At 40.2% G+C, this 26,879-nt stretch overlaps 1 protein-coding gene across 5 annotated transcripts in view; it reads right to left on the reverse strand.

Annotated features, from left to right (window-relative positions):
* PAG1 (phosphoprotein membrane anchor with glycosphingolipid microdomains 1) overlaps positions 1 to 26,879 on the reverse strand; it is a 108,216-nt gene that overhangs the window by 65,300 nt on the left and 16,037 nt on the right. For 2 of the 5 annotated variants that reach the window (XM_079300069.1, XM_079300067.1), the window contains exon 2: positions 18,232 to 18,291. The exons of 1 other annotated variant lie outside the window; for it this stretch is intronic. The gene's annotated coding sequence lies outside the window, so the exon portion shown is untranslated. Of the gene's footprint in view, positions 1 to 2,805; positions 2,883 to 14,572; positions 14,594 to 18,231; positions 18,292 to 26,879 lie in introns of those variants that run through there. 2 more of the 5 variants (XM_079300072.1, XM_079300073.1) reach the window with 2 other exon arrangements.

Below are 26,879 nucleotides of genomic sequence, written 5' to 3' on the forward strand. Positions count from 1 at the left end.
GCATTCAGAAATTCTATTGCACTTTGAAAGTAAATCCACTTTTTGCAGCTGCTGCTTTAAACACCATCAGAGTCTGGAAATGAAACAAAGCCTTGTCTCACTGACATATTCCTGCATTAACATGAACTCCAGCAAGTGAGTTTGAGTGGGTTTGGCCACCAGCTGTGGAACTCTGCTGTACATTCCACTGTACACTAGTCTAACCTAATTAACAGCCCCGCAAATATTCCAGATATCTGCTAATATTATGCATAAAGATGTAATTAGAAGCGTGTGTGAACACAGATATGTTTGAAAAAAGAAAGAACAAATGTGCAGCTCCAACTGATATCATTATTAACTCGCTCTCAGTGGCAGTATCATACACCAGGTTAGTGTAAGGTTAATGCATACCCCACACTGTGACCTTTCAGACTGAATTTAATTGCATCCCTACCAATGATATAGCAAAATGATAAGGTGCATCCTGATTGATTTTCTTCCTTGCAGACCACAAGAGCTCATTTCAACCAAATCCTGCCATTAGATTTACAGCACAACTGAAAAGGAGTTTTACATTATATACACCCTAATCTAATATTTGAAATTGTTATATCAAAGACTCTCTTCATTATAAGCTGCAAAATCCCTATTTGTCTCTTCTGTAACCCCTCTACACTATGTACAGCATTATCCTTCAATTGTTAGTGTGCTTAAAATGTGTGTCTAACACTGTCAGAGCCATGCTGTCAAGCATTAAAGAGCACTTTTAGGCACTCTGCCCCTGTAATCCTTGGGGACTTCAGTAACTACAAGTCAGGGGAAAATCAAAGTAAAGAGAAAAGACAGGTCATCATGAGCCTAAGTGCAATGCAATCTAGTGACAGACATTTCTACTCTACATGCATAACACATTTAGGTTCTACAAGAATTTTACTATCCCTGCTTCAGTAAAGCTGGGACAAGTATCTTTGTTAACAGTGCATGGTGAACTACCTGAATAGGAATACTTTGTCAGAATATTTTACACACTGTGAGTGTATATATAAAATATTATATATACATATATACAAGTATATTATACATAAAAATATTATATGCTTCATTACAGCAGTATTTATTCAAGACTTAGTGTCTTTTGTTTGATAACAACTCAGATTTTTTTGTGAATTTTTCATTATTCTTTCAAACAAATTTTTGGTGACATTTTCAAGTATTCAATACTAAGACTATATTCTCCATTAAAAATGACCCTGGGAAACTCTGAGATATGTGGTTTTTTAAAGCAGTTTCCACTCACAGTGGATGAGAGTAACAGTCAACCACACTGGCATGTGAGGGTTTTTCATAAGGAGGTGATGGCAGGAATATTCTGTAATTACTGTTTAGGAGTTTTAGCTATTCATCATCATGGTCAGAACAGCTTATCTGCATTAAAGTCCTGAAGAGCACTGTGCACAGCTGAACCATCACTTAGATCACTTGCATTTAGAGGAACAGAAACTTGGACAAGCCCCAAATTATGGCAGACCTAACATCTCATTGGCCAGCAAATCATCTGTATCAGAAATTACTTTAAATGACAATACTAAAATTGAATTTGTCCCATGTTTAACATGCCCATTAAAAGGAAATCCTTCAATGCCATTCACTGAGGCTCAGATGCAGGGAGTGAAATGACCATATGGTCATGGCCACAGCCCACCCTCAGCAACACCCCTGACTTTGATAAATGCTCTGGAGTCAAGGAGGAACTTCCTGCTCAAAAACTCTCACCTTTACAGCTGTTCTAGTTTCATGAGTCTCTGATGCACAGTTACTGAAAATGCTACAATAGTCTGGCCCACAAGTCACCTTACCATGACTCAATTTTAATTTCACTGCAAGACCATACCCAAAGCTGAAGCTTTCAGCCACCCCTAGCTTCCCTTGGATGACCTCAGGAAAGAGAACACATTGATAGCAGAAGGTTGGGCTGGACCTGATGCTGGGTGAGTTTTGCAGAGCTTTGAGCAAAGTCAGTGCTGTAACAAAGCAACCCCCTGAGAGCCCACTGTGAACCTAAACACCCAATTTCCCATTCAATTAATCAGAATGCAAGTGCAGTGTGAACAGCTCCACCAAGGCAAAGACAGAATTAGCCTCATCAGACATGCAGCAGCATATGTCTCCTTCAACATGCAGTACAAAATAGATACTGAATAGAAAACAGATGATTTTGGACTTCCTATTCTGTCTACCGGTAAAAAAAAAAAAAATAATCTCGAAATCCTGCAGATCTTCATGTAAATTACTGTATTGCAAAGATAAATATCAAAGTTATGCAAGATGATAGATAAGTAGAAAGACTTAAAAGAACAAGGAAGAAATAAAAACACCTACAAAACCCCCAAAGACAAAAAAATAAACAACAGTTTATTTGTGTTCCCAGGAAAGTCCAAAGTCAAATATTAGCATTTTCTTCTGGAGACAACTTTCTGTGTATTGAGAGCCAGCTTAAATAAATGCCTGGCTTTTCTTCTCAAAATATTTGGGGAGTCTACAAATTTTTTTTCTCCTTTGAAAAAATAAACATGAAAAACAATGCAGGAACAACTTCACACAGGAGAAATTCAAATACCTAGTTATAATTATAAACGAAATTTTGGCCATGCAAAATGCATATGAAATGCTGTCAGGTGGAATGTTTGCCAGCCACTCTTTGGAGCAGCGATCACAGAAATCTACTTTTGCCACCTCCTTGCTGATCTCCTCTCCCCATGCTTCATTTATGTACTTTTTTTTTTTTTTTTTAGTTTTATTCCCATATTTCTCTCTTAGTCTTACCTTAGCCCATTCCCTGCTAGATCTCTGGGTTGTTCAGAATCTCAGCTCAGTACTTGCTGGTATCTAACATCAGAGGTTCAGGGGCTCCAGTCAGCTTTAAGCTGCAGTAGTAATTTTTTCCACTCTGTAAAGCCTGAAGGGATAGTACTTTTCCTTCCTTGCTAAATAGTAAACATTCCCCTTCCAGTAGGCAAACAAATTATCTTCTGTTGTTTGTAAAGACACTCAAACAATACCCTTGTTTACCTTTAAAAATATCTTTGTGCTATCCCTAGTCTAGCTCAGGGAACGGAGCCGAAGGGGCGCAGCTGACAGACAGCTGGCAGGAGAAAATGCCTGAACACCCAGAGAAATCTCTGCAAACTACAGAAACACTCACTCTGAAGCCTGAGTTTGGGCTAAGATAGCAGCAGCAAATTGGATCTCAAGACAGGAAGTATCTTTAGTAAGCAAATTAATTTTACTCATCAACTCAGCAGAAACATGGTTTTCTGCCTCCAGGGAAGGGTGCAACTTGTACTCATTAATGACTGTTTATTCAGATCAACACTGCTGCTGTATAAATTCCCCACCATCACCACCTTACATGAGGTATTTCATGATCAAAGAATTGAAATCAACATTGCCAAAGCAACATGATTTGAGCAGTCACGTTAAGCACAGGCACGTTTGAAGGATCAGAACTTAATGAGGTTTTTTGGTTGTTTTTTTGGCATGAATACAACAAACAATTCAACACAAACATAACTCTGCCCATGCAAAGTACAGAGGTCTGCTCATGCAATTAGCATTTACAAGCACAAGCAACTATTTGAAAGAATCAAACAAATCATTCAATAATATTAGTTTATTTTATAAAAAGACTAATTACTTCTGAAATATCTGCTTTCTTAAACCACATGGCCAATATGTAATCTGTTAACCTTCATTTGCCAGTTTTCCTTTAAATGAATCCTACAAATCTGACCCAACTTCATTAAAACCAACAAATGTCACACAAATCTTTGCACATGGATCCAAATGAAAACCAGTCTACTGCTGATAAAAAGGCTGAGAGCAAACTAGTACTTCTATCTCAGTCATCACAATCTCAACTGTGTGTGTGTGATGTGCATCAGCACACAGCTTAGAAAATGTAAAGCCTCACAGGATCCTTCTGAAAATGTGAACACATCCACTGCTTACACTGCTTCGTTTAAAAGCTGGTTCTAAATTTATCAAACACAGTTTGAAACTGAAGGTGACGAAATGTTTTGCACTGTTACATCACTTCCTAAGAAAGCTGATGTCAGAAATATTTCCCAGCTGTGGGTTAAGATGTCCAGATGAACAGAGAGCAGGTGAAAGCAGGAGATGTGAGCTCTGACCAAAAGCCACTGACAGTCTGTATCAAACAGCTTTGCCCAGGATGTGTCAGACAAGAGACCTGAGTAGCTCCTGTTGCTACAGGAAAGTGCTTGGCCAAAATACACTTGGCAAGAGTTTCTCTCCATATTGTTTCATAAATGTTTCCAAAAGGTCCAGTTTTGCTTCTGTATGGAAAAAAACCCCAACCCTGCAAGTTTCAGCTCTCTCACACTTTGCACCAAAATAAACTGTGGGGTTTGACCAGCCACAGCCAACCAGACTTCCAGTGCATCTTCTTGAACTATCAGTGCACAACAGAAACTTAATATGAACTTTTCAAAGCATTTAATAAAAAAAACTTACCTAAACATCTCCTTCAAACTCTGGCTAGTATCTGCCACACTTAGACTATTTTTTATTTTTCTGCGCATTTTTCACACTCAGAAACATTTTCATGGTTTTTGGGTTTTTTATGGCATCAATAAGCTACATGAGGAATGAGAGACAAAACCAAAATGTAACACAAAAGGTTTCTAAAATATGCTGCAATGTTGTCATCAACAGACAGTAACTACAGAAACAGCATGGAAATAATACAGGCAATAAATTGAAGCTATGTGAATATTTATTTTTATTTTCAAGACAACTCCTGAAATTATGAGATCAATTTGGCCTTGTTTTTTTCTCATCACTTTTCAAACTTGTCAAAAGGAAGTGTAAAAATGCTGCAATCAATACTCTCTCTCTTGCTAGCCTGGATTAATAGATTTATGTTAATTGCAGACATAAAAAATGTCTCTTAGTATTCTTCTTCCACAGGACCTTTACTGAGGATGAAATTCTGACCACCCAAAGTAAAAAGAAATTTTTTACTTTATTTTTTTTTTTAAGGGAAAACTTACCTTGTAGCACATTTTCAGCAAATGTCATGAAAAGGTCTGGTTGCTTCCAAAGGCTTTGATCTTGCTACCATGCAGCAGCTCCTGACTGAAACAAGTGACCTTCGGGGAGACTGAGGGAATGGGGATCACTCATCTTAGAAACATCTTCTCACATCAGACATGCTTTTTCATGCTCTATTGACTTCCAGGCTGGGCTGCATCAAATATCAAATCTCTGCAGCTCCAGCTGATGGGATGGGAGGCATCACTCCTCCAAGGCTCACCCATCCCAGCTGTGAGCAGCACACCTGCTCTCCTGAGACCTGCTGAGTCTGCTGGGGTGCTGCTCAACCTCACCCCAGTGCTCTGAGGAACACCCAACAGTGAAATAACAGAAAGGCAACCAGCCAGCATCCATCACTCACAGCTTTCAGACAGGCAGAAAAACAGCAGAAAAAGCCTTAGCCAATGTATGGGGATTTTGCAGTATTTGACATTTCTTTCAATAGCATGAACTAAGACCCAGTAAGCATCAAGTGAAGAATGAGTTGCTTGTCCTGGCTAAGCACCGAGCTTAGATAGTGGGATAGAAACTAACAAGAAAAAAATCATTGAAAATGCAGCATCTGTTGACATTTTCCAGCATGCACTGACCTTTCCAGTACTATTACATTTGGCTTTGCAGCACAATTACAGTTTCAGCTCTAGGTATCGATAAGATCCTCGTTATCTGAATTCTATCAAAACCTTCTCACTTCTCGAGAGAGCAGAGAAAAAGGCCTGTCTGAAACAATATTCAGTTCAGTGACACCAAAAAGACCCCCACTCAGCTGCTGGAGTTAATTGTTCTCACCACTGCACTGTAACCTAGCCAGGTAAGCAGGGGGAAAAGGCTGAACACTATTGTGAGGATGATTCCTCATGACAGTCACAATAGTAGGCAGCTAAAGAGCACAAAATGCAATAATCAAGGACAGAGCCTAGAAAATGACCCTTGCAATCACAAGCTCACCTGCAAACCAGAAATCATTTCACGATATGTGAGAAGAGTCCAGGTTAATTTGCCACTCTGACCTCAGAACCTCACATTATCCCTTGTTCAAGTCAACTTACAAGGTTATAATGGCTAGTTGTGTTTCTAGCAAACCTAAAAATCTGCTTTCCCTCACTTCTCCTCCTCCATTTATTTCATATGCAAAAATAATGCATTTTATTACAGAAATAAGGAAGATCTGCATTAAGTCATGTCTGCCTCAGAACTCAGTTTACTCCCCACCAGCTGGAATCTATTATTTGATTAAAAATGTTGTTGTGCCAGCTGCCATGCAGCACGTTTCACTACTCTGATTCCAGGTGGAATTAAATCCATACTGAAAATGAAGTCTAACATGAATCAGCCTCTTCTCAATACTAATATTGAGAATACCTGGGAAAAAAACAAAAACCTAGCATTAAAAAAACCAAAACAACCTAGTCTTCCTAGACCTGGCCATCCCAATCCCTAAAGCAGAAGGTGTTCAGTGGGGAAGAACTTCAAATTACACATATGATAAGATTGTAATTCCATAAAGCAATATCCTAATTATACACTCAGGTTTGTTTTTAAAGTGATATTTCTTACCATTAAAATAAAACAAACTCCTCTTCCAACAGAGCCAGTCCTGGAATTAAAGATAGTTGCTGAGTTAAAAAAAATTAAAAGCTTTTGTATCGCCCTGATACAGTGAAGTATTTACTAGAGGAGGGTAATTATTAGAGAATATGCCCAAAGTGAAAAAAAAAAACAATTTATAGTTAAGTCTGCTACTGCTAATTCAGTTAGAATGAGAGACTGTACTGGGCAAAAAGCCCATTTAATTCAAGGGGATTTCTGCCTGTTGTGGACTGCAGGAATACATGCCAGGAGCACATACTGTGAATAGGCACTGAAAATGTTGTTCAGCTTCTTGCAATGCAAGAACATTAAAAGCTTTAAGGCAATTATTTGCAATGCCAAACTTACATGGTCTCTCAAAAGAAATACTGTGATGGCATATTGATAGGTCTGATTCTTACTATTCTCTTTTTCTGTTATCTCAAAGCAAGTTGCAGACCATAGCTTCAGTAGCTCTGAAAAAAGCCCATTGTTAGCTCTGAAGAAAGTTTACATTCAATGGATGTTAACAGCTTTCTCTGTTCAGTGGATGGTGAGAAAGTTAAAAAGTTAAAAGGTTTTGATGGCTTCAGACAAGATACCATCTCTTAATGCACAGACATAAGAACATGCAGAAGTAAGGCTGAAAGGTGAAGCCCACACCCCTTCCTGGTGGTGTCAAGGCAGAGACAGTGCTCAATACTTTAGAAGAACAGGTAAATATCGTGGATATTTCACTGATTAAGCTGATAAACTACAGTCAATCTAAATTCCAAGTGGCAGTTATGCCACGTATAAAATAGCTCAAAGAGAATACAGGAGGCTTCAGTCACAGCATAATGTTCAGTCACTCAACATAACTGAGGGGTCAAACCACTGCTGACCCAAGCTGCTGTGACTTGATGTTTGCTTAAAGTGAACAGAGGCTCTGAGCAGGGCAGAGAGCACCCAGTGTGAGCTCTACAGACAGTGCCATTGTGATGGGCAGCCTTGCTGACAGTGTCTGCAGGGCAGTGAGCCCCACAGGTACTGAACTGCTCCTCAATCCTGAATATGGATACCAAATTCTGACTCTCCAGAGAAACAACAATAAATGAAATTTGTTGCATCTTAGATCTTCCTTTCAAATATATTTTAATTCCATTTGGGAAAACTTCTCATTTTGTGGGTTTAAATTATTTCCATTTCTAGACCAACTATATGACTTCCTCAATAAGCAAGAAATGTAATATTTTTAAAGACTGAGCTTTATGTATTTTAACTTTTCATTCTACATCCTGTTTCAGCCCAGTACAAAGTATCATGGTGTAGTCCTTTCCATGCCTGTTAAAGCACCAACTAGAAATGCAGTCAGCATGTGTGCACATAGTGACAAACACCCCATAAATACAGAAGACATGGAAATAATGCTAAACAATCATCCCATTCACTAGCTTTCCTGGCAGCATAAGCCAGCAACCTCAATCCACCATCATCAAATGAGCCAGCTTGCCATGGATGCATTCCTCTTGTCTGTCATGCAAAATGGAGATACTCTCCATGCCAAAACCACAAACTTCCAACAGTACCTGCTTTACTGAGTCATCCAGAGATATCACTAAGAGGATTTACACCACTGGAAATGAACTTTAGTTTCTCCTGGGTAGACTTGTTTCAAAAGTGTCACAGTGACATTTAAAATCATGATGCTCGTATGTACTAAAAAAAGTGCCATATATTGAGATTTAGCATGATTTTAGGAAGGGAGCCCTACATAATAGGAGTACAAGTCACAGATTTGCTAACAGAGATGTTTAAAAAATTTATTCAAGGGCAATTGGTTTAAAAAATTTATTCAATGGCAACTGCAATATTCATATCCCAAATGGTAGCTAAAACTTTATCCCACCCTACACTGGCATGTATTGTGTGTAGGCCTTACATCTCAATAAAAGGAAGCAAATGCTTTTAACAGCACATTACAGAGTATACAATCTACAGGAAGGCTATTATATCTCAATAAATATTTGATGACTAAATATACTATTTCAATTATATTAACCCTTATTGAAATAAAAAAACATACTGAAATTTAACTATATTTTAAGAAAACTACTGAGTAGTAACATCTGTAAGGTGTTTTATGTAAAAACAATCATACATTTATATATTTCTTATAGTTGAATCATAAATAATGTCCCATCCATACTCAAACCTCCCTTTCCCAAGCTCCTGATGTTCAGCAGTGCTGAACTTAACCTGCAAATGGAAGCTCCAAGAGATCCGAAACACTCAGGAATGCCACAAGCCCTTCTTTTCTTAAAAAGAGACATTTGTATTCCAGCTATTTCAGATATTTCTAATTATTAGAAACGTTTAAGGACATTCCTTATTAGGGGCATACACCATCATTTTTCATCTTTATAATATGATAACATTTGTTTTCCTCACACAGTGCTGTAAAAAAGTCTGTGACAGTTCTGAAGCACTGAGCCATCACAGCTCTACTCTCTTCAGTGTGTTATGGCAGCATGGAATCATAGAATGATAGAATCCCCTTGGAAGGGGCCTTAAAGATTATCTAGTTCCAACCTCCTGCCATGGGCAGGGACACCTTTCACTCCACCAGGCTGCCCAGAGCCCCATCCAGCATGGCCTTGGACCCTTCCAGGGATAGGGCATCCACAACTTCTCTGGGCAACCTATTTCAGTGTCTCATCTCCATAGTAAAGAATTTTTTTCCTGGTATCTAATCTAAACCTATTCTCTTCCAGGTTGAAGCCATTCCCCCTTGTCCTGCCACTACATGCTCTTGTAAAAAATCCCTCTGCATCTTTTTTGCAGGCTCCCTTAAGGTACTGGAAGGCCACGATTAAGTCACCCTGAAGCTGAATAATCTCAATACTCTCAGCTTCTCCTCCTAGAAAAGGTACTTCATGTCTGTAATCACCTTGGTGGTCCTTGTGCTGGGGACATCATCTGGCAGTCCCAGCCAAGGAAGAATCACAGTAGGAACTGTGCTCATGAGAACAAAAAAAGATAATTCTCATCCAGAAAGCCACATTTAAACATTAAAAAAAAGGTCCAGTAAGTGGATATGGATTGTTGACAAGGAAGTAGGAGGAAATAAAGAGACCACATCAGTCAACACAAGAGACAGCGGCTGTAACACATCACTAACCTTTTTTTTTTTTTTCCCAGGGATTATGGCAGAGGAGACTCTAAGAAGGGATTTAAAAGGAGAAATGAGGTTAAGTGTGTTGATGTCTGTCCACAGCTCATCCTCAACTTCAGTGTAGCAATGAATAAAGCCTGCAGATGCTGTTTTGAATGCACAGCAGGTCAGTGACAAAGCTGGTATTGCAAATGAGCTGGAGGGCTGTGTAGATGGATGGCCAGAGGGGCTTTGGATAGGAAATCAGACTGCTTCTTTCTACCATTATTATCAGAGAAATACATGGACATTGCAGAAGCACTCAACAAGAAAACAAATTTCTTTTAACAGCAGGTTTGAACATAGTAACAGTTAGATAAGCTATTGTGGACCATGCTTGAGAGTGGACTGAAGGATGGTATTGCTTCATGGCTACAGGCATCCCCAGGGCTGGCTCCTGTCACAGTCACAGACATCTCTGGAGCAAATAAACCCCCTATTCAATAACTTCCATGTTCATTTTTTAAGATCAAGACATCATCAACTATGTGAGTTGTTATAAGGAGTTACTATCTCCTAATGACTCCTAAAATATCTGTACATAACAGCTGGAAACTTCTGCATTCCATAACTAATTTGGTCATCTATAAAGTGATTTATAAATGTACTTGCTATTTAATTCTGCTAGGAAATATTTAAGGCAATATTTTTTCTGTCACCTCCTTAGGTCAGCAGTGGCTAAGGGGCCATTTGACGTCAGTAGCAAACCTTGTTCTTAAAACACATTTGTCTCTCAGCAGATAGTCTCAACAGCAGTGCAGCCTTTTATCCAACTGACCCATGAGATGGACTGGTGTTTACCATCCTCATAGTACATCTCCCAAAACACCTGCTTGTTTGGTAAGGCTAGATGTTTTGCCAAAGTTATACTGATATTAGGTAAATTATTACCACTTTAGGTAAATTACTGAAACAAGGTAAAAAAAATAGAAAATGACAGCAGACATTATCTTCCCATACAAGGCCTTTTTAACAGTGCTTAAATTAACCACTTTTCATCAAAGGTTCGAGTAAAATGTCAGCAGAAAGCAATTTTAGGAACACAACAGTATCACAAAGTTAAGAAAATCCTTTCTGCTGTGCTGCACTGTATTCATGCAAGCCTTATCAATAAAATGCCTGTTAAAAATGTGGACTATCTTTGATTATTTTGCTTAATGCTCTTCACTGTGTCCTTTAAAAACTAGTGATCAGCACCCAAAAGAAAGCCAGGAGGTGACATACTAGCTGGCTATGTACCACTGTCACAGATGACCATAGGTTGGGAAACACAGGAGTTGGAGTTCCTGATAACAGGAATACAGCCCAGTCTTTCACCCACTGTCAGGGATCCCACCAAGCAGAGGCTGGCCCAGGGACACCAGCAGTGCCTTCCAGGGCAGACACAGGGATGACATTCCCCCTGGCTCCAAGGGACATGCTATGCTCACATGAAGACACAGCTGCCCAGAAAGGAACTTAGAATGTGTCAGCCTGAAACTGAACTGAACCCCACAGCTGGTCCTCACACTCAGACTACAGCATCCTGTATGGTTTTTATAAGACACAACTCACCATACAATAAAATAAGTCTGCAAAATATGTTAAATGAACCATGCCCTAAGAGTAGCCACTTCTCTGCAGTGACTAGAGCAGGACCTTGGGCAAACAGCTCTGGTGCACACATCCTCTGCCTGAGTGTCCTGAGGAGCACTCCAGGCAGTGAAGCAGAAAATGCATGTATTCATGTCTTAGTGCTTTATCTGGGGTGGGTACTCCTGCCAAAAGCCAAGAGAGATGTTCCTGACAACAGTAAGGACAGGACTAAATCAAGAAAAGAGTTCAGAGAGGCAGAGAAATGCAGTTGGGCTTTTGATGAACAAACCTCATTAACTGACTGGCTATCAGCTATCCAAACAGATTAAAAATTATTATTACAGCTGTAGTTTAACTGTTTCAAAAAGTGACATTTAAAAGTCACCACGTAACATTGTCACTTGTAATGCTGTATTGTAAATTTGTTATTTAAAACCTACTTGCAAACACACAGCAACTCTTGCAAGTTATTGGCAGCATTCAAAAGTACTGGCAAGAGAAAATAAAAATGCAAATAAAATTTTGGGGAAATTAGGTATTCTTATGACTTATTGTTCTCATCAAATAGCAAACATTAAAAATATGCCCATTGTACCTGTGTACAATAGTCCAGAAAAAAATGTTGAATTTGCTACACTTTCTTCACATTGAATCAATTGAAATTAGGTTTTCAAACCCAGGGAAGAAAGGCATAGTCAAACACTAATGCTTTCCCAATGCCATCACATGTCCCAACACTACATGTGAAAGTTTATACACTGGATTTCCTAGAACACACCACTTTCCCCTTTTTTTCAAAAGCATACCATTTCCCAGGGAAAAAAATTACGAATGTGTGCATGTTTCAGACACTCTTAGTTGTGGATGGACACCGATTATGCTGCCTCAGTTCAGTGTTTTAAAATTGGATTTATTGTGATTGTTCATGATTGAAGAGGTCAAAGCCTTCCCTGGGGAAAACAAGTATAAGGTGTTCTGCAGACCAGTTTAAGGAGTACATATGAACTTCTTAGCTTCATAAGGTTAATGTGTGTCTTGGTTTCACCATAAGTAATACAGCCTTCTTATTAACCAGGAGAAAGACAATAATTTTCATGTCTATGGAGCAGAAATGAATTATTTTCTTGCATTTTTCCTCCCCCCTCAATATATGCAAAGCAAATATTGAAATTCCCAATTCAATATATATCAAAGAAGAAAAGGGTTCAAAGTCAAGTCCTAGAAAGTCAAGAAATGCCAGAACAAATTTAGTTCAGCTCCCTTGTGCTTCTACATCAAGATGAAATATTTAATTACACGATGACATGCTATTTTTTTGACTGCATTATCTGTGCTTTAAAGAACAAGAAACAAATTCCATAGTGGCCTGATGGACCAGATGTTTAGATGTTCATTGCATTTCAAATATAGTACTTCAGCAGTTATTTATCTTAATGAGAGGTGTAAGGTCAGATTAAAATTTTCCTAAGATTATCTGATATCTTGATTTTTTTCAGTAGAAAAAACACAGGAAATAAAATATATCTTCCAGCAAATACTGCTCGACAGTATGTTGTGATCTATTTTTGAATGAACAAAACCAGAACAAATCTCACTTGGCCTGATGATTTTTTCAAACAGGTCTATCCCAATGACTAACTTATCAAAATATTTCAAATTGCATTCTAAAAATACCAGCTATTTATTATTTTACTCTGCTGTACAGACATCACTCTAACACTCAGACTAAGTGGTGATGAATCATGCACATTTTAGGAATGTCTTGACTCTCTGAACAATGTTTGGGTTCCAAACCTTTATTGATAGAAATATCTTACTTCCAACAGAAATTTACATACAAATGTGTAAATCAGGGCTAGAGCAGCAAGCCTGTGCTATGGCTAAGAGGTCTCTGGGCTTGGCTAGCTGCCTTCAGTGCCTACTTCCACCTTGGCTCGGGTAACTGGAATACAGATGAATGAAAATTTAGGTCTGCAGTTTTAATAATAACTATTTGTTATTTAAATTTCCTGTTCCACACTAAATGATTGCAAGAATGTGTGCTCTGAATTAAAAGGCTGCTCTTTAGCGTCAGCACATTGATTTCTCGGGGTCCTTGCAAAGCTTTTCACATTGTTTCTGGACTACAGCTCTACACCCCTCTAACTGCCTGTCAGACATCATTTCTGCTTTATGAATAAATAATATGATGCCCAGGGGAAACGCTGGGCTAAGACAAAAAAATCAATATGTGTCTAGCACATATTAGGCAGTTGTTCAGCTGAAGTCTGTCTCAAATATGTGGAGTAATTTTAATAACAAAACAAATTCTTTCCACACTGAGCTTAAAAGAGGGTTATTAAGACAGCACTACCACTATATCACTCTGTATCCTATTTGAAGATTAATAATACTGTTCTCCTAAAATGTGAATAAATGTTCTGATTGCAAAGTATTTGGTGATTATTTGTCTACAAATTTCAAATATTCACGCTAGAGAAAAATAATGGTAGCAAGTAATTTTTCATTCTGTTCCTCTTAGAGTAGTGCTGGTGCACATCTGCGTAGTAAAGCTGTTATTATAACTGACTTGCTTGTTATTTTAAAAACATCTTCCAAAATCGCCCCCTTTTTTTTTTTCCAGAGGACCCGGGATCAGAAGTGAAACAAAAGCAGGGTAAATGAATCATTCATGCAGCTCTGTAATCATCTTAGTCATTCCTGCAATGTAAGCCTATTTTCACAGTCAGCACAGCTCCTGGTTCAGTCCCGCAATGTGCCCAGATGCAAACCATCACAGGAATATTTGAACCACTCCACTTCTACAGGACCTGTCTAAATAAACAGGCCTAACTCCTGCCATGGGGCAGTGCTTAAATTCCTTTGCATTATTCCCAAGAAGGGCTGGCTATGTTAACGGTACCATGTGTTAATTACCATAACTGGAAAAAGCAGCGTTGTAAGAACTGCTGCTCACTTGCTGTCACACAGCTTATGGAAGGTGGACAAGCTTGACTCCTACACCCCTTCCTCCCTTCCTAGCAAGCTGCAGTCAGACCCATGGGTGATCTCTGAGATCTCAGACTCCAAGTCACCAACACTCAGCTCAGGGACATTGCTCTCAAAGGGAGTTTTTCACCCCCCTGCTGCTATGCAAACCTTTCAGTGCAGATCCTCCCCATGGGAGCTTGCTGACACGGTGGCTCCTCCTGCTATGTTCAGTATAATGAAAAGCACAAACTTCATGCATTTATGACCCTTTCAGACTGAGGAGCTGCAGCTGAGTGCCCTTGCCTGGGGGTGCTTGCTCCTGCAGGAGAGCTGACCATTTGGAAGGACAACCTAAAGAAAGCAGAGGGAAAACCTGACATCCCAGGCAAAGAAACCTGCACAGTGCAGAAGCTACTATTGATAGTAGTAGCTTGAGGCTCACACCAGACAACACATAGAACATCAACACTGATAGAAAATGCTTTCATCAGCCCAAAGGAATGATAAAGACAAGAAGAGGAACAAGAGTTCTTATTCTAAGAACTAACAAAAAAGGAGCAAGCAAAAGCCTCCCCAGCAAACTCAACCTAAAAAAGAGCCCATTAACAAACAAAGCCCCACACTCACTCCTAAAAATCCACACAGGCAAAAGGAAAAGCCTGAGGCTGATGCTTGTATGGATTTCTATTGGTTCCAAATACCTACAAACCCCAATCCCGGGGTGCTTGGTGCAAAACAGCCAGAAAGGAAACTGAAAGCAGAACAGTAATTTCCACCACAGACAAGCTGCCAGCTGCCAGCACCAAACCATGTATCCTGTGCAAAGCCACTCAGAGAAGCAGCCCTTCACCCCTTCTCACTGCCTTTCTGGTGAGGGCCATGGCCAGGGCCCTGGAAGTGCTCCCACGCCACCAAGCCCTCTCCAGCTGGCACCTGGCTCACACAGCTTCCCTCAGTCACTGGCCTTGCACCTCTGCCATGCCAACACCAGGCCAGACAGCCCAGAGCAGAGGTACTGGGAACGTGGGCAGCCAGGGTCATGCCCAGCCATGGCCACTTCAAATGAGGAACAAACCAATCCTTTACAAGATATAAATTAGAGGAGATGACCTGAGAGGAACACCTCTGCTGTCCTGCTGTAGAGACCTACCCAAGAGACCCCACCCTGCTCTTCAACCCTCACATGTCCCTCACTCCCCACCACAGTGTATGTGTTAGAAGCCATTCCTGTGCTTCTAAAACAATGCCTGCACAACATGTATTTCTGCCAGCCCCCAGGAGACAGGACCACTTGACCTTGTACACTTGACTCATGACCATTCAACTCACACATTCTTATCCTTTTGATTCTATTTAAGTGAAGAACTAAGCTTCCTAAAACTGATACTGGCTCTAAGCTCTTGATGTTGCCTTTGAAAGCCATGGGAACCTCAGGGAGAAGCTCTGTGAAACACCAGAGCTGTCTGTGCATGCAGTGCCTGGGGATGGGACTCCTCACTGGCAGAACCAAGTTCAGCAGCTCCTTTCATGACCTGTCACACTGTCTTCCCCACCTCCCCACTTCCATCTGAAGGTACTCCAAACCACACCCATCAAGTGACCCATTTGTTTTTTTTGGTTTTTTTTACAAAACCCAAAATCTGCCAGATTAAAGATTAACACAATTTCACCACCAACACAGTTGTTGAAAAAAGGATCCAGTTCTCACTTTCCAGCCAAACAGCTGTTTCTGAGCTGTATTATAAATCAGAGAAGTACATCCAGATTTCTGAAAGACTCTAGAACCCAAATAATATTTTTTTTTCAGCTCTAAAGTTTCCAGCTTTTAACTGAAATGATCATGCTCTGGACCTACAGTTCCCCTCAGATGGCATTGTGCTGCTGTCTAATGATGATGAAGGAAAGATTACATGGCATGATAATATCTGTTCACAAGTCCTGATTTCCTCTGCAAGAGTTCAGATTATGCAGGTCTGTCAGACACGCTTCAGAGTCATCAACACATTTTTATTGCAAACAGAATTTGCAAAATTATGAGCAGCTCAACAGAGAAGAGAGAAAAAAATTCTCAGCTTTCAGATGTGTTTCATTTCCTGATCTATCTTTCACAGAAAATGAGAATTCAGAAGTAAAATGCTTCATCTTCTACAGACTAAAAGGCAACACAGACCTCTCTCTGGCTTCCACAAGGTAAGACACCAGAAACATGAATAGTAATAAATTGATTTTACATTAATTTTTCTCTAAGGTGTCTGTACAAGCTCATGGATTTCTATGTTCATTTTATAGACAGCTATTCCCAAGAAGCAATGATTCTATGAACCATACTTTTTGTATTTATGCCTTTCTCATAAACTCAGAATCTGGAACTGAAGCATCTCTGTCCTATATAAAGGTAACAAAAAGAGACAGAGAGGGAGTCAGAATAGTCACACAAACTCATACAACCAGTCACTGTAGCTCAGGAGGCACCTGGTCAGACAAGTTGTGGTAATCAAGTATGTTATCAGAGAAGTGCATTCCATTTTGCAAAGGACAAATTAAACCTGTCTAGGGTTTAAAAAGTTAAGCTCATCTGAACAATCCAACTTTCCTTTAGGAAAAGCTAGGACCATGCAGCAGGTCAGCTAGCACTGTGGGGTTAGCCTGAAAGATTTTGTTTGCAATACTATCAATATCCATGAAGTGAGGAGCACCTGCTTGGTGTGCAGTAGCAAAGCACTGATTCCTCATAAAGTTTCAAGGCTCTTACTGCCTTAAGACAGGGACTTGAAATCTTCCCAGTATTTCTCCATCCAGGCACAAACTGTGTGCATTACACACAATCAGGTCAAGTCCAGTCTGGTACACATCACTCACCAGTAACAGCCACCCAGCAAGGGCTGGGACACTTGGAATTAAAATTACTTCAGTCCTTGGAATTTACCTTTTGCCAAGTGTTGGGAGACATTATTTAAGAGGCAACCCAGTATAAATTTGGTAATGCTCAAATCTCCTCATTCCTCCAGTAAATGAAGGTGAGCAGCACCAGCTGCCTACTGCAGCTGGATGTTGTTGGGCTCCAGGCAGAAGTACCAGCTCTGCTCTGCAGACTGCACACCCACACCAACCTCCTAACCACAACATTCCTCCCTGCACCCAGCACAGAGAGCTCTGTAACCTGAACATGAAATAAGAACCCCCAGCAGTCTATTTTGTTCATTTACTGTCCACGCCCATGGCGACCTCATGGCTTTGAGATGAGCAAATTGCTGCACAGATCTGCAGCACCTACCACAACTGCAACAGCAGAAACAGCTTTTATCAACTTGGCAAAGTGAGTGTGATTCCCAGTGAGGTGGTCATGGCTTTGCTTGACCAAAACATTTGCACTGACCAAATCCATTTCCAGGGGCAGGAAAGCCTGTGCCAGCACTGCAGGACACACAGTGCCTCTCACTCCTGCAGCTGCAGGAAGAAAACCAGCTGAAAGACTGGGATGCTGAGAGGCAAGGAGCAACTTACTGAATGACCACACAAACCCATATTCAGCATATTTTACCTTTCAGCTGGAAGTGGTACTGCTGCTTCTTAAGACACAAATACAAGAAGTGCATTTTCAAAATGTATCCCACCTTTGTTTATACACACACAGGACAAAAACCAGGCAGCTCACCATGGATCCTGAAGCTGTAAACAAGTTTCTCTAAAAGCTGCTTGTAACACTGCTGCTAACCACTTTAGTTGCTTATCACTGGCACCTTCATAAATTACAGGAGTCATCAGAAAATGAGTTAAAGCCAAGCTGACCACCACAGGAAACAGAAAGCACTTGTATAAACAATTACCTTGTAGTCTCTGTAGGGCTTGATGCTCAAGTGAGATACAGTATTGACAAATGATTCCTCCTAGGCAAGAAAAAAAAAATTAAAAAAACCCCAAAAAATTCACAAGTCCAAATTCAATTATGCCACACTTTAAGAATATGGAAATACACATTACATTCTCTGGTTCATCAAATTTAAAATCATATCCAGAGAAAAGCACCTTAGGAAAAGATTTTCTTACTATAATAAAAATACCCAAGAGTAACTAACAGTCTTCAAATTCCTTTTTATTATTTTTGTCTGTGAACTAATCCTTTGACTTTTAAAGATCTGATAAAATTAGGCTGAGAATTAAGACATTATTATTCTCTCACCTACACAATGTTGTCAATAATACAAATTCCATAGACCAAATCAGAATTAAAGGTTCATATATGTAAAATTAGGGCAGTTTATGCTCATACAGTAACAGTATCTTCAGAGAGATTTCTGCAACTGCTTGGGTTTGATAAGCAGCAACTCATTGTTACTCAGCAATTTAAACTTACTGGTTTAATATCTAAAGAAAGAGCATCCAGGTCAGTGATGAGAGATTTACCAGAAACAGAGAGAGGTAAAGAGGCTGCAATTTTTCCCTTGGCACCAGCCTTGGAACACACATTTTTGTTTATGGGATAACAGAGGGGCCATATGGTGGCAATTTGTTCTGCAATGCCTACATAATAAAAATTACTAACTCTGGACTTTGTTTTTTCCCACTGCTTACATGAAAAATTCAGTAACTTGGTTTGCAAATTGACTTAGCTAGAAGAAAGTATGTTCCACTCCCTGGACATTTACTCCAGATTTAAAGGGTCTTACACCATTAACTTTGTTGGGGGCTAGCTCACTAAAGATATTTAAGACCATTTAAACCAAAATCAGAGCAATAAATAAATTAGGCTCTGCAATACTAACTTGTAAGATTAGGAAATATAATTAACATCAAAGTAAGGGGAAACAGATATAAAATAGACTATTCTGACAGAATATGCCATTTCCTCTACACCATTAATTTTCAGAAGAGACTCAAGTTACTAAAGCAGCTTAAGAAATCAGAGATACTGTCAGGCTCTCTGCTTGTTCAGACCACAGAAGGATATATTGATTCAATTACTTTCTTTTGATGTAAATCCAAATTAAAAACAATATAAGCACATATTACAACAAACTTTGTGCAATTTTTTTTTTCTTTTTTGCAATCATTAACCAAGTGTTTTGCTCATTCATACCCATGAGCCTGTGTCCCATGCCCTCCCACTGTACTGGTGTACTCAACTAAAAATAAAGCAGTGCATGCTCCTGGAGAACTGTTGCTTAGCTACATTCTCAATTATCACAATGCTGGCCTTACCCATTCAGTGACAAGGTCAAAGCAATTGTTTCTTTACTTTAATGATGAAGTATCCTGTTTATAAAAATCTTATCTACTTCCTACATGGTAAAATATTGCACATTTCAGTCAATCATTGCTGGCAAATCCCCCAGAGAGACACAGTGTGAGAATATAACTAGTAGTGTTCATTTCTGCCCTTCAACAGAGAGGGGTTTTTTCCCCCAACCCCACCCCAAACTTCAACTACCTCACACTGACAAACAGGCAACCAATTATAGGAACATTTTCCTTCTCTGCTGTGGCCAGGCAAACATGGCAGAAATGCAGCAGCTGTATATTTATTCTTATTCTTCCCTCCATCCAATAACAAGCATAAGTAAAGTGGCAATTTTTAATTAGTGTGTACCTAGAGTCTGTGCTGTGGGAAAGCTAAAGAAAAGAAGGATTTTCCCTATCACTTGTAAACACAAGAACTTTTTTGTTTTTTCTTTGCCTTTGAGGGCAGGTGTTCAGCTGTAAGGACTGCAATTCTCCCTAGGCTAGTCCAGGCTGCTGAATATTTCATAGCCCCTGAGAAATGCAGTTGTAATCAACTCACAAATAATGAAATGGGCAGCAATAATAGAGCAGAGGTAAAGTGCACCATTAGAAAGCATCAGTGCTTTGACTGCTGCTGCATTCTTGCTGAACCAATTTATCAGGTTATTTGATAAAATAATAATGGTATCGACTATGAAACAAAAATTAATGTTATGCCAAAAACAACCAAACCAACAAACCAAATAAGTGTCTCAGGTGGCCAACATGAATAGTAAACAGAAAAAAAAGTCGGAAAGCATGTCAAAGGAGTCACATTCAAGACTGAAACTCCATTAGATGTTTTAATCACATGCCAATTACACAGAGACATGTTCAGATATTTACAGAAAAGTCAGTTTACACAAATTACTTAACTCAGGAAAAGACTCATAAATATTAAAATAAAGCATAGAAAATATTTTGGAAGTAATAAACATGTTTATCTTAATAATATCTTGCAGAATACTGTCTTAATTTCTTTGTAACAGGATCCTGATGTTTGACATTCAGAACCTCAACAGTTTATGGTGTCCCACCTCTAATTTGGTGCTGGTAAACACTAAAAAACAGCAAAACCCAGCAGCGGCCTTACTGTAACAGCATTTCCTGAAGATATCATCACACAGTGATCCACATGGATGGACAGGGAGACAACTTACCTGAGTATTTCCTACCAAGAGGATCTCTAGACATCTTCATGAATTTGGATGGAGGTGTGACAGACACAAACTGTCCACCATGATCTGCATTGGTAAGCATGGCTAGGTTAGGAAACGCATTTCTCACATGAAAGGGCTCAAATGACCTCCCCCAGAGCAAAAGGAGTGGTGACTGAGGGAAATATGGTCTCAGGCATGGTTTTTGCTAACCTCATGGTCTGCCATGTATCATTAGTACAGGTGAATTCCACTGCCAGTGTCCAGACTGGAAAATAGAATAGAACTGAATATTTCAATTGAAAGGACCTACAACAATCACCAAGTCCATCTGCCTGATCAGTTCAGGGTGACTTAAAGTTAAGAGCATCTTCCAAGTGTCTCCCAGACACTGACAGGCCTGGGGCATCAAACACCTCTCTAGGAAGCTTGTTCCAATCTTTGACCCTCCTCTTGGTAAAGAAATACTTCCTAGTGTCTAGCCTGATCCTCCCTTGACACAGCTTTGAGCCATTTCCCATGCACCCTGTAACTGAATATCAGGTAGAAGAAATCACAACTCCTTTTTCACTGCTCAGGAAGTTGTAGGGAGCAGTCAGGTAGCCCCATAGGCTCCTTTTCTCCCAAACTAGACAAACCCAAAGTCCTTAGCTGCTCCTCATTCTTTCCACCCTTTTCAACAGCAAGAAGGTGTATTTCAAGTCTCTGTGATACGCAACTGTGGGGAAAAGCAGCTGAGAAACAAGAAGGCTGGAGAATAAACACAGTGCACCAGTCTTGCCTTCTGGAAACCCAGCAATCTCCCAAAGGTGCCATGCAGCAGGTGGATGTTCCAGAAGAGAGCAGGTACTGTCCTCCCCAGCCCACATTCTCCCAGGTGCCACAGGACACCCTGCTAAACCACAGCTCCCATGGCTGCACAAGCCTTTCCCACCCTCCCTCCCAGCAGGGGCTGACACTCAGAGCTGCCCCCCGAGAGACACACAGAAATAACACACCCATACTGTGGGCAATTCACAGAGGGCTGTCTGTGCCTCCATTAGTTAACTGCTGATAGCCACCATAATGTGCTGAATGTTATTTCCAGAAGTTAAAGGAAGGTCTGGATGCAGGACTGTTGGTAGGTTCACATGCAACACAGCACATTGCAGAGAAGTCTTGATGGAAACGGGAAGTTGCACAAACACCTGTGCAAGCAGAAATCTAACAGCAGTGGGAAAGAGAAATTGCTACATGCTTTGAGAAAAATTGAAAACTTCCTGCATGGAGAGATTCTATGTCAGTCTAATCACTTTTTACGTGTTTCAAAAAGTACTTAATAGGAACTCAAAGGATCGAATTGATAAAAACACCCTCTTCCTTCAGTGCCTTTGTACTTGTTCTGTTCTCTACAAGGACATGCTGTATTTTCATTTCTTTCCTCACCAGCAACAGATACAGATTGTGCAAAGGTTTAATGCTGCCAGAGAAAATGTGGTGTACACATGTTCAGTGCAGCAGGGGGAAATGAACTCTTGCTAACATCCCAGCAACATGTCACTTGTCACTCTGAAAGAAAGTGGTGTCTCAGGGTGATATTGCACTGGAGTAATTCCCATGCTTTGATAATTAAAGTACTCCTCCTAATTTTATCTTCCATCTGCTGGAGAAGAGATCACACAGACTGACCTTCCAGCCATACAGAGCCCCCAGAAATTCTCTTCAGCTATCAGAAAGCTCAAACGTAACTAAGATGCCCTCATTCATATTCTCCTACACTCTCTCCTGCAAATATCCAAAGATAAATTACTCAGACAAACTCCAATTTGGACTTTAAATGTCACAGGCAAATCTTATGTAGCTCATTTTTCTTTTCACTTTTTTCCCTGGGATGAAAGAATTATTATTAACTCCCTGGGGATCATGTCTTCACTCTACTGTGAAAAAGTACATGATAGACAGAGACAGACCTTGAACAATATAAGGCTGGTAGAGCTGCTCTACAAGTTTATCCATTAAAAATTCAAATACCTATTTCAACAGCTGTGTATTTTCTGTCACATCACCAATCCTCTTCCTGATAGCAGCATCCCAGTCTAGCCCTTCCATAAAATGGTAAGGCTATGGTGATACAGGCTGCTATAACTTGTGAGGAGTCTTTTTTGTTTTGATTTACAAATCTAGAACTAGGCTTAGAGGAAGGATGATTAGGAGATATACACACACACAATTCTAGTATCAAGGGACTCACAAACCATGCCCAACTCCTAAGTGGGGCTCTCACTCCTCAACTCTTACAAAGCAGCAAGGCAGGCAACAGTTCACTGCTCATGTGCTGCCTCCTCCTTGGGCAACTCACTCTGCTGGGAGTCTTGTAAAATCTGCAGCATCATATTAACTCTTTCTAAGATTATGTATTGGCCAATATGTTGTGGAAAAGGACTTTGAAGACATTTATACTCAAACTGGCATCACATCATTTTGTGATGATAACTACAGGAGGTGAGGCTACCAGTGGTGCTGCCTGTTACATCTGTTGCCACTTTCCCCTTTCCTGATAATTTTCAATTGTTAAAAAATGCAGCTTCATGCTAAATGTAATTTTGGGTATCTCCACTAAAACAATGCATATGCTTCTGAAAATAATGCCAAACAAAAACACTTTTCACTGCACAAGCTAAAAGGCCTTTTTCTTTGAGAAGCTCTACTCTTTGAAGTAAGGACTTAACAAGACCTAGGAAAAAGCTGTGTATAAGAGATGCTTTTTACTGGCTTCTGAAATGAGATAGGTGTACTCCTGCAAGAACAGGAACAAGAGTAAGGAAATTAGAGAAAAGTAAGGGAAAAGGGGGGGGAACTGGGATTGAGAGATGTGTGGGCAAGATGATGGATAAGAATAGGCATGGAAGTTTGGCTGGGAGTCTGGGAGAAAAGCAGGATAAAAGAGGGCAAGGGAGTAAGGAGGAAAGAGGTGAAAGAGTCAATCTCTTGGCAAAAACCAAGACGAAAATATGGGTGAAAATGAGTGTGAAATCAGAAGTTACGTGGATGAGAACAGGATGAGCTGAGACCCTTTCAAGATGCAGCTGGTACAAGGGCAGACTGGCACTGGCTGGGCAGAGACAGGACACACAGCTAAGGAGACAGCAGCACATACCTGGAAGGCTGCATGGGAGACTGGCAACAACAGGGCATCAAATCAATGACAGGAAAGTAACAAGTCCTTTGGAACAAAAAGCAAAAATATACAACAGATTGTTAAGATGGGAACAGCAGCTGCAGGGAGAAATACACTTAGGAAAGCTGTAAGTGTGAGGAAAACATGCAAGAATAAGGCTTAGAAGACAAGCAACACAACAGTAGAAAGGAAACAAGTCTAAGACAAAAGCAGAAGGTCAGAACTAGATAAAATCATCTTTTGTCAGAACTAGACAGAAGAGTCTGTATCACAAAAGCATATTCCTCTCCAGAGCAGGCCCATGACTGAGCACAGCCACAGTAACATGTACACTTTAGCAACAACCAGGCTAGAACATCATTTTTGCTTTACCTGATTTCTCCTCTCTGCTGGCATCAATAGCACAAAACAGTAGAGCAATACAATGAACAGACATAACAGGATAGTTCTTTTGAAAGATGAAATGGTCCCTGCTAAGGATGTGACACCAATCTACATGAGCTATGGATTTTGTTCAAACCAACTTTAAATATGCCAGTGGCTCAAGGGTCTGCCTTAGGGCCCTGACCATCCTTGGAAAATCAGACTGGCCTGCCCTGTGATGTCTCATGGCCAGCATCAGCAGGAGGCTGTGAGGAGCCAGCTACAGCTCAGCAGGGCACTGACACCTCCCATCCTGGAAGTGCCTCCAGCATAGCTAGTGCTTTCCAAGTACCACCACAGGGTTGGAAAAAAATGACCCTTAGCTTCTGATAGACAAGACAGAGACACAGCAGGCAAACTGCATGAGATGGGTGGCCAGATCTTTTTAGTGCTTGAGATGGAAGGAGAAAAAACACCCACCTAAGCAAACAAATGCCCCAAACTTGCCAGAAATACTGAGGTGCTCTTGTCACTACAGCTCTTCCCAGATTTCCAGAAACAAAGCATGGGTATAGGGGGCTTCTCCCTTGGAACCCCACATCCAGGCACTATTCCTGCAGAAATCATGATGCAATGGATGAAGAGACAAGAAGTGCTGGGACACCTGGCCCAGTTTCACTCTGATGGGTCACACACACTGTATACCCAGATCTGCTACTCATCAGCCCACTGACCAGTGTGCCCTAAGTTATCACCACAGTAATTGGCAGGCACACAACCACCCCTTTATGTCTTTGTCCATGTTAATACATAGAACTGATGTGTAGAGCCCTGGAAAAAATGGTGACATTTATTTCCTTATTGAAAGAACCTTGCCTCTTACTCCTAACACTGGCCAGTATAACACATCATTGACAGCATTATCTAACTGATGTCTTTTTTCAGCAGAAATCAGAATAAGTTTACAAAAGCTTTCTCCCAGAATTTCCCTCTTTTCCTGCAGAGTACACCTGGTTCACAGCTCCTGAGACAAACAGGCAAGGCTCCTGCCTTGGATCTCCAGAAACCTTTCTATAGCAATATCCCAGTAAATCCACGTCACTTGGGGCTGCACTTCAGCTTACTTCTGAAACAAAGACACCAGCTTCAAAAGATCCAGTAATTTCAGGCATGTTTTATATTAACTGGGGATTAGACGACTTCCTGCAGATTTAAAAATACTGATGCTGAAGCTTATACCACTTTTTGTTATTTTTTCCTTTGCCCAAAGGTTATCTGCTACCTCAGACTGCTCCTTTGCTTGCACACTCCCAATGCAATGGTAATAAATATGAAAGACTAAAGGTCTCCATGTTCTTCTGTAATAATCCATGCTGACTGAATTTTAGAAGAAAACATAGGACAAAACTCTCTTCATCCCAGAGGGATTAGTGTGCTGCAAATTATTCCTTTAAAAGTTAGATACAGCAAGAGCCAACTAATGGAGCAGCTGGTGGCACAACACCCAAAGTGCCCTCTTCCCCATTAGTCTAGACCCAGCTGCAAGGCATCAGGGGTGTGTGATATTTAAGAATAGTGCCCACACACAGTTTTCTTTGCTGTCCTCCTAAAGGCCCAGCACAGAGCAGTGCTAAGCTGCCTGAGGAGCAGACAGCACAGCAGATCACTGTCACATGCTGGGATCTTAGGAGACTTGCCTTTAATCAGGCAGCACAGTCCAGAGCCAGTTGAAAAAAGGCACCACTAAGAAAATACCCTGCATCTCAGGCACAGAGAGCTTGCTTCAGGACATCTGCAGACAAGGCTGAAAAAAGGTAGCAATTTAAAACAGCAAAATAGGACAGTAAGAGCATTTACCTTTTATCTAAACATGATTCATGAGGCAGCCCTGCAAAGTGACAGACAACCACAAAGCAGTTCATCTACTATTGATAACCCCAGCATTCCTAAGCCATCAATAGCCATTTGAGTACTCCCAAAGTAAATTTAGCTTCATCTTCATTATTTTCTGTATTGAAAGACCTAGGACATATTCATGGATGTTTATGCAATGGCAAGAGAGCACAGTATTGTATGTTTTATTACAGTACCAAAGCAGAATCTCGTTCACGCACTGCTAGCATATAATTTCTGTCTCTCTCAAAGCTGGAAGGCAATCATTAGCATGTTGAATATGGCAAGTTCCTATTATCTATCTGGTAATTATAGAAAGATGGAGAAGCCTTCAAAAAATACATTCCAACTTCTACATTTACTACACACCTGATCAAAATACTACCCCGAATCCTAAATTAACAGATACTTCCCATAAACCATTATACAGAACATATTAACATTAGTATAAAAACATGAAATAATTTTTAGAGGCCACATAGACTATTAATTTATCTTCCCTTCCAACTTCAAAAAAATAAAACTACGCAATGACAACCTGAATGCAGGAAAACATCTTACTGAAGGTGATGACAAGCTAGGCTACCTGGTCATTTGTCAGGCATTACTAGCCCAAATGAACACTACAACACAGCTCTAGGTTTTC

This window comes from Erithacus rubecula (genome assembly GCF_903797595.1).
Source record: "Erithacus rubecula genome assembly, chromosome: 3".
Classification (NCBI taxonomy): domain Eukaryota; kingdom Metazoa; phylum Chordata; class Aves; order Passeriformes; family Muscicapidae; genus Erithacus; species Erithacus rubecula.